This window comes from Zea mays, unplaced genomic scaffold, assembly GCF_902167145.1.
Source record: "Zea mays cultivar B73 unplaced genomic scaffold, Zm-B73-REFERENCE-NAM-5.0 scaffold_518, whole genome shotgun sequence".
In the NCBI taxonomy this organism is placed as follows: domain Eukaryota; kingdom Viridiplantae; phylum Streptophyta; class Magnoliopsida; order Poales; family Poaceae; genus Zea; species Zea mays.
In genome coordinates, this window is record NW_023367166.1 from 17,360 (window position 1) to 25,000 (window position 7,641).

Consider the following 7,641-nt stretch of genomic DNA (forward strand, 5'->3'; position numbering starts at 1 on the left):
AGTGTCCGCGTTTATTTAGGGCCTGAAACAACCCGCAGCATGGCTCTATCTTATTGATACGTTACAAAAAACTCCACTTGAATCGTCTGATTCCTCTTTACCGAAGAAGCCTGTGCTCGAAATAATCGAGCATGGGCTTTTCTGGTCAAAACGTATCTTGTCTTTATTACTTTATCATGAGTTATTTTCCTTGGTTAACAATACTTGTTGTTTTGCCGATATTTGCAGGTTCATTAATTTTCTTTTTACCTCATAAAGGAAATAAAATCGTTAGGTGGTATACTATAGCTATTTGTTTATTAGAATTCCTTCTAATGACTTATGCATTCTGTTATCATTTCCAATTGGAGGATCCTTTAATCCAATTAAAGGAGGATTCTAAATGGATAGATGTTTTCGATTTCCACTGGAGATTGGGAATCGATGGACTTTCATTAGGATCTATTTTATTGACAGGATTTATCACTACTTTAGCTACTTTAGCGGCTTGGCCGGTTACTCGGAATTCGCAATTATTCTATTTCCTGATGCTAGCAATGTATAGCGGTCAAATAGGATTATTTTCTTCACGAGACCTTTTACTTTTTTTTATCATGTGGGAGTTAGAATTAATTCCTGTTTACTTACTTTTATCCATGTGGGGGGGAAAGAGGCGTCTGTATTCAGCTACCAAGTTTATTTTGTATACTGCAGGCGGTTCCATTTTTTTCTTAATTGGAGTTCTGGGTATGGGATTATATGGTTCCAATGAACCCGGATTAGATTTAGAAAGATTGATTAATCAATCATACCCTACAACATTGGAAATACTACTGTATTTTGGCTTCCTTATTGCTTATGCTGTCAAATTGCCGATTATACCTTTACATACGTGGTTACCAGATACCCATGGGGAAGCGCATTACAGTACATGTATGCTTTTAGCCGGAATTCTATTAAAGATGGGAGCATACGGATTGATTCGGGTCAATATGGAATTGTTACCGCATGCTCATTATCTATTTTCCCCTTGGTTGGTAATAATAGGAGCGGTGCAAATAATCTATGCAGCTTCAACTTCTCTTGGTCAACGAAATTTCAAAAAAAGAATAGCCTACTCCTCCGTATCTCACATGGGTTTCATAATTATAGGAATTGGTTCCATAACCAACATTGGACTAAATGGAGCTATTTTACAAATATTATCTCATGGATTTATCGGTGCTACACTTTTTTTCTTGGCGGGAACGGCTTGTGATAGAATGCGTCTTGTTTATCTCGAAGAACTGGGGGGAATATCTATCCCAATGCCAAAAATTTTTACCATGTTTAGTAGCTTTTCAATGGCTTCTCTTGCCTTGCCGGGAATGAGCGGTTTTGTTGCAGAATTAGTAGTATTTTTTGGACTAATTACTAGTCCTAAATTTATGTTAATGCCAAAAATGCTAATTACTTTTGTAATGGCAATAGGAATGATATTAACTCCTATTTATTTATTATCTATGTTACGCCAGATGTTCTATGGATACAAGCTATTTCATGTTCCAAACAAAAATTTTGTAGATTCTGGACCACGAGAACTCTTTCTTTTAATCTGTATCTTTTTACCAGTAATAGGAATTGGTATTTATCCAGATTTGGTTCTCTCGCTATCCGTTGATAGGGTAGAGGTTCTATTATCCAATTATTATACTAAATAGGATTTTCTTTTTTTAACCAGTCCGCTCTATATTCCAGAGTGGAAAAATAAAAAATTCAGAAAAAAGTAAAAAAGTCTAATTAGATCTATCTCGAATTTTTGAGAACCCCTTGAACGTCTTTTCAAAGGGTTCTCAAATCAAACTAAAAAGGAAAAAAACCGAAGGTTTTATGTTATGTAATTATTTAGATGGTAATGTAAATGAACCGTAACTATGTAAACCTATTCCTAACAGATTGATACCAAAATAGCAGATCCAAATTATAAGAAATCCTATCGAAGCTACAAGTGCGGAATTCGTACCCTTCCAATTTGGATTTTTTCTACTATGTAAATATATTGCAAATATGGTCCAGGTAATAAATGCCCAAGTTTCCTTAGGATCCCAATTCCAATAGGATCCCCATGCCTCATTAGCCCATACTGCTCCACAAAGAATACCCACGGTTAAAAGAGTAAACCCTAGACTAATGACACGATAACTCCAAGAATCCAAACGCTCAGTTAATTGATATTTGTAATAATTTGGAAATACGGGAAAAGAGGTGTTTTTTAAAGCACTTCTTTTTGCATATAAATATTCAATCTCACTAAAGAAAAATGTTTTAAGAAAAACATTTTTCTTTAGTGAAAAGAAATCGAAATTCTTTCGAAATCTAATGATTAGAAGAGCGGCGGATAATAAGGATCCACACAAAAGAGTTGCATAGCTTAGTAACATCATACTGACATGCATCATTAACCACTGAGATTGTAGAGCAGGTACTAGTATTGTGGATTGATGCATTTCAGTTAAAAGACCCGACGTGGCAAAGCCTTGCGTTAAAATAGTACTTGGCGTAGTTATTGTGCTTAAATCATTTTTCGAGTTCTGTATCTTAGGAATAGTATGAAGAATATACAGAGTCCATGAAAGGAAGATCAATGACTCATATAAATTACTTAATGGAAAATGTCCCGAAGAAACCCAACGAGAGACTAAAAATCCTGTTATAGAGAAAAAAGTAGCTATCATTCCTTTTTCTGACGAATCACGTAATCCCCTAAGTTCACGAACTAATAAGGTTATCAAATGAATCGTAATCACAATTGAAATGGTTGAGAAAGAGATATGAGTTAGTATATGTTCTAAAGTTGCAAATAGCATAACGATAAGGTCCCATTACAAAATTGGAAATTTCGAATTGAATCCATTTTCTAATTTATTGTATTCTTTTTCGAGAATGCCGCCACTCGGATTCGAACCGAGATGCTTGAGCACTGCTTCCTAAGAGCAGCGTGTCTACCAATTTCACCATGGCGGCTAATTTAAAATAATAGTTAACTTAAAAGAATAATAGTTATTTTATCGTGAATCGTCGAGACTGGGAGAAGCCATAGAATTTAGGAACATTAGAAGTTCATCATTAGAAGTTCATCATTAACTACAATGAAATGCATTTTGTATTTTAGAAAAATTGATAGAATGAAAGCCTTTACACTCTTATTAATATGATGTACCAGTCCTAAACCCATTTATATGGGAATTTTGGATAAGATTAGGTGGAGGTTGTAAGTCCTATTGCAAGAATAGTCTACTTTTTATAATAGAATCCTCGTTTTTATGAGAATTCTATTATAAAAAAAAGTTCTTTGATAGGAAAAGAATACTGAGGACACAATATACCAAAAACTTTTGTTCTATATAATGATAATGGAGGGATTCGTTCTAAGAATATTGTACCGAGGAATTCGACACATAAAAGTACATTTATAATTAATCCGAATTATTCATTCATATTAAATAATTGGAATTTCTTTTGGATAGTTCAATTCAGATTATTTCAAAATCTTATTATTTGTTTGCTTGTTGCCCAGAAAAACCTTTTGGTTTTGGATGCTCGTTGCCCCTAGAAAATGATCTTGATTTTGCTAAAGAATAAGATTGTACTATGGAAAAATAAGTCTTTTTTTTCCAAAGATTTTTACGAATACGCTTTTTTGACATCGAAGTACGTTTTTTTGGAACTGCCATTCAAAAAGGGAATTACTTTTTTCTAGTTGTATGTGAAAGACATCTATTGCCACAAATCAATCCTTCTTTCTGTTTTTTCTTAGTATTTATACTTAGATACTGAAAGATACTGAAAGATACTTAAATTCTAAATTCTTCTTTAGTTCATTTTGTCTAATGTGGATAAGACAAGAGTTTTTTAAGATTTTCTATTTAAATCAATTTCTATATCAAATATACTCCATATATAAATATATGGTATGGGGGATAAGCCCTCATATAAGAGGGGGAGATAAAAAGAAGGTAAAATTCAATTCAAATAGTTAATTAAGTTCAGAAGGCTATTCCATAATTGAATTCCAATAAAAAAAAATACTTAGTCTCTTAAACAAGACATTCTAAAACTTAGAGAATTCTAGTCATTAGGATTTCCTTTTATATGAAATAAGCAATATTCGAGAATTTCCTATAAATATAGGTTTTCTTTGGAATTCAATCAATCAATTACGAAACAAGAGAGCTCTTTTATTTTAACAAAAAGAAATACAAAAATGATTAGAAAGTAAAATTATTCAATCTTTTTTTGTATTTTAATAAATATTTTTTTTTACTAATAACTAGATACCGAAATTCTTTGATTCACTTTTTGAATTTAAGTAACTAAACCCATTCTAAATTTTGGAATATTTTAATGAGAGAAATTAGAAAAATTCATAATTCCAGTATTTTTTATTTTTCTTATTTTGTTTTTTTAATTCCTTTAGAAAGAGATAAGAATAGGTTTGGTGAATCGGAAACAATTTTATTTTATAGAAAAATTGAACTATAAATTTAAACTAAAAATTGCTATTTCTTTTCTTATGGAACATACATATCAATATGCCTGGGTAATTCCTCTTCTCCCACTTCCAGTTATTATGTCAATGGGATTTGGACTTTTTCTTATTCCTACAGCAACAAAAAATCTTCGTCGGATATGGGCTTTTCCTAGTATTTTACTCTTAAGTATAGCTATGGTATTCTCACTTCACCTGTCTATTCAACAAATAAATGGAAGTTCTATCTATCAATATCTATGGTCTTGGACCATCAATAATGATTTTTCCTTAGAATTTGGATACTTGGTCGACCCCCTTACGTCTATTATGTTAATACTAATTACTACTGTAGGAATCTTAGTTCTTATTTATAGTGACGATTATATGTCTCACGATGAAGGATATTTGAGATTTTTTGTTTATATAAGTTTTTTTAATACTTCCATGTTAGGATTGGTTACTAGTTCCAATTTGATACAAATTTATTTTTTTTGGGAACTTGTCGGAATGTGTTCCTATTTATTGATAGGCTTTTGGTTTACGCGGCCAATTGCAGCGAGTGCTTGTCAAAAAGCTTTTGTAACTAATCGTGTAGGGGATTTTGGTCTGTTATTAGGAATTTTAGGTTTTTTTTGGATAACGGGTAGTTTGGAGTTTCGGGATTTGTTCAAAATAGCTAATAACTGGATTCCTAATAATGGGATTAATTCCTTACTTACTACTTTGTGTGCTTTTTTATTATTCCTTGGTGCAGTTGCAAAATCTGCACAATTTCCTCTTCACGTATGGTTACCTGATGCTATGGAAGGACCCACTCCTATTTCGGCTCTTATACACGCAGCAACTATGGTTGCTGCGGGGATTTTTCTTCTAGCTAGACTTCTTCCTCTTTTCATATCCCTACCCTGGATAATGAGTTTCATTTCTTTAATAGGTACAATAACACTCTTCTTAGGAGCCACTTTAGCTCTTGCTCAGAGAGATATTAAAAGAAGCTTAGCCTATTCTACAATGTCTCAATTGGGTTATATGATGTTAGCTCTAGGTATAGGTTCTTATCAAGCTGCTTTATTCCATTTGATCACTCATGCTTATTCGAAAGCTTTATTGTTCTTAGGATCCGGATCCGTTATTCATTCAATGGAACCTCTTGTTGGATATTCACCAGATAAAAGTCAGAATATGGTTCTTATGGGTGGTTTAAGAAAATACGTTCCAATTACAAGAACTACTTTTTTATGTGGTACACTTTCTCTTTGTGGTATTCCACCTCTTGCTTGCTTCTGGTCCAAAGATGAAATCCTTAGTAATAGTTGGTTGTATTCACCCTTTTTTGGAATAATAGCCTCTTTTACTGCAGGATTAACTGCATTTTATATGTTTCGGATATATTTACTTACTTTTGATGGGTATTTGCGTGTTCATTTTCAAAATTACAGTAGTACTAAAGAAGGTTCGTTGTATTCAATATCCTTATGGGGAAAAAGTATATCCAAAGGAGTCAATAGGGATTTTGTTTTATCAACAATGAAGAGTGGAGTTTCTTTTTTTTCACAAAATATACCAAAAATTCCTGCTAATACAAGAAATAAGATAGGATCCTTTAGTACTCCCTTTGGGGCTAAAAATACTTTTGTCTATCCTCATGAAACGGGAAATACTATGCTATTTCCTCTTCTTATATTACTACTTTTTACTTTGTTCATTGGATCCATAGGAATCCATTTTGATAATGGAGTAAAAGATAATAGAATATTGGAGTTAACCATATTATCAAAGTGGCTAACTCCTTCAATAAACTTGTTCCAGGAAAATTCTAATTCTTCCATAAATTCATATGAATTTCTCACTAATGCAATTTCTTCTGTAAGTTTAGCAATTTTTGGTCTATTCATAGCATATATCTTTTATGGATCTGCTTATTCTTTTTTTCAGAATTTGAATTTTCAAAATTCCCTTGTAAAAAAGAATCCAAAAAAGAGCTTTTTGGATGAAGTAAAAAAAAAGATATACAGCTGGTCATATAATCGTGGTTATATAGATTTTTTCTATACTAGGGTTTTTATCCTAGGTATAAGAAGATTAGCCGAACTAACGCATTTTTTTGATAAAGGTGTCATTGATGGAATTACCAATGGAGTAGGTCTTGCTGGTTTTTGTATAGGAGAAGAAATCAAATATGTAGGGGGAGGGCGAATATCGTCTTATCTATTCTTTTTTTTATGTTATGTATCCTTGTTCTTATTCTTTATTCCATGAAAATGGATTATTCCATGAATTCCTCAAAACGAGGCTCATCAAAATGCAAAATCTAAGACTACTATAAGACTACTAATAAAATAAGAAAAAAATGAGAACGATTAAATTACTTCTCCCGAATATCCAACTGACTTATTAATTTCTTATAACGTACTCTATTTTTCTTTGCCAAATAAGCCAGCAAACGTTGACGTTTTCCCAAAAGTCTTCGTAGACCTCTTTCCGATGAAAAATCTTTTTTGTGTAATTCTAAATGTGAAGCAAGTCTCCGTATCTTATTGGTGAAACTGAATACTTGAAATTCAACAGAACCCCTGTTTTCTTGTTTTTCTTCTTTAACCATAAATCAACAAATTTTTCTACCTCCTTTCTTTTTCATGTATTTTTCTGATCAGGAAAAATAAAAAATTATGTCAGTTATTTTTAAGTTATTCTAATCTCGTACACACAAAAATTTGCAATTATTCATCTACTGCTGGAATCTGGAATTTGGATTTATTTTATCGATGCAAATTGGATTTGGATAGAAGGGTACATTCTTTTATTTTAGATAGAAGAAACATTTCTTCTATCTAAAATAAAAGAATTTTGCTGATTTATTTATTGCTATATCCAATTTATAGAATTGATATACCATTTAATTGATATCATTTAGCAAAATGAAACACAGCATATGCATCCATCTTTGGGCTCGAGAATTTCACGGGATAGAGATATAGTATAAGAAATAGGCTATTAAGTAACTCTAAATGAATTGTGGATACATCTGTATCCTTAACATACTGAAACGACTGCCATTATTCGTATCAAACCAATAGCGATTCATAAAAGCTAAATCTTGTAATCAATGGTGGGCCAATAATGAATTTTTTTGCATATGTATTAAGACGCTT

The 7,641-nt window shown here is 32.0% G+C and overlaps 1 non-coding gene across 1 annotated transcript; it reads right to left on the reverse strand.

Annotated features, from left to right (window-relative positions):
- Positions 1-2,902: 2,902 nt before the first annotated feature.
- TRNAL-UAG (transfer RNA leucine (anticodon UAG)) lies at positions 2,903-2,982 on the reverse strand. The gene has a single exon. It is a non-coding gene; the product is annotated as a tRNA-Leu (tRNA).
- Between the last annotated feature and the right edge of the window lie 4,659 nt (positions 2,983-7,641).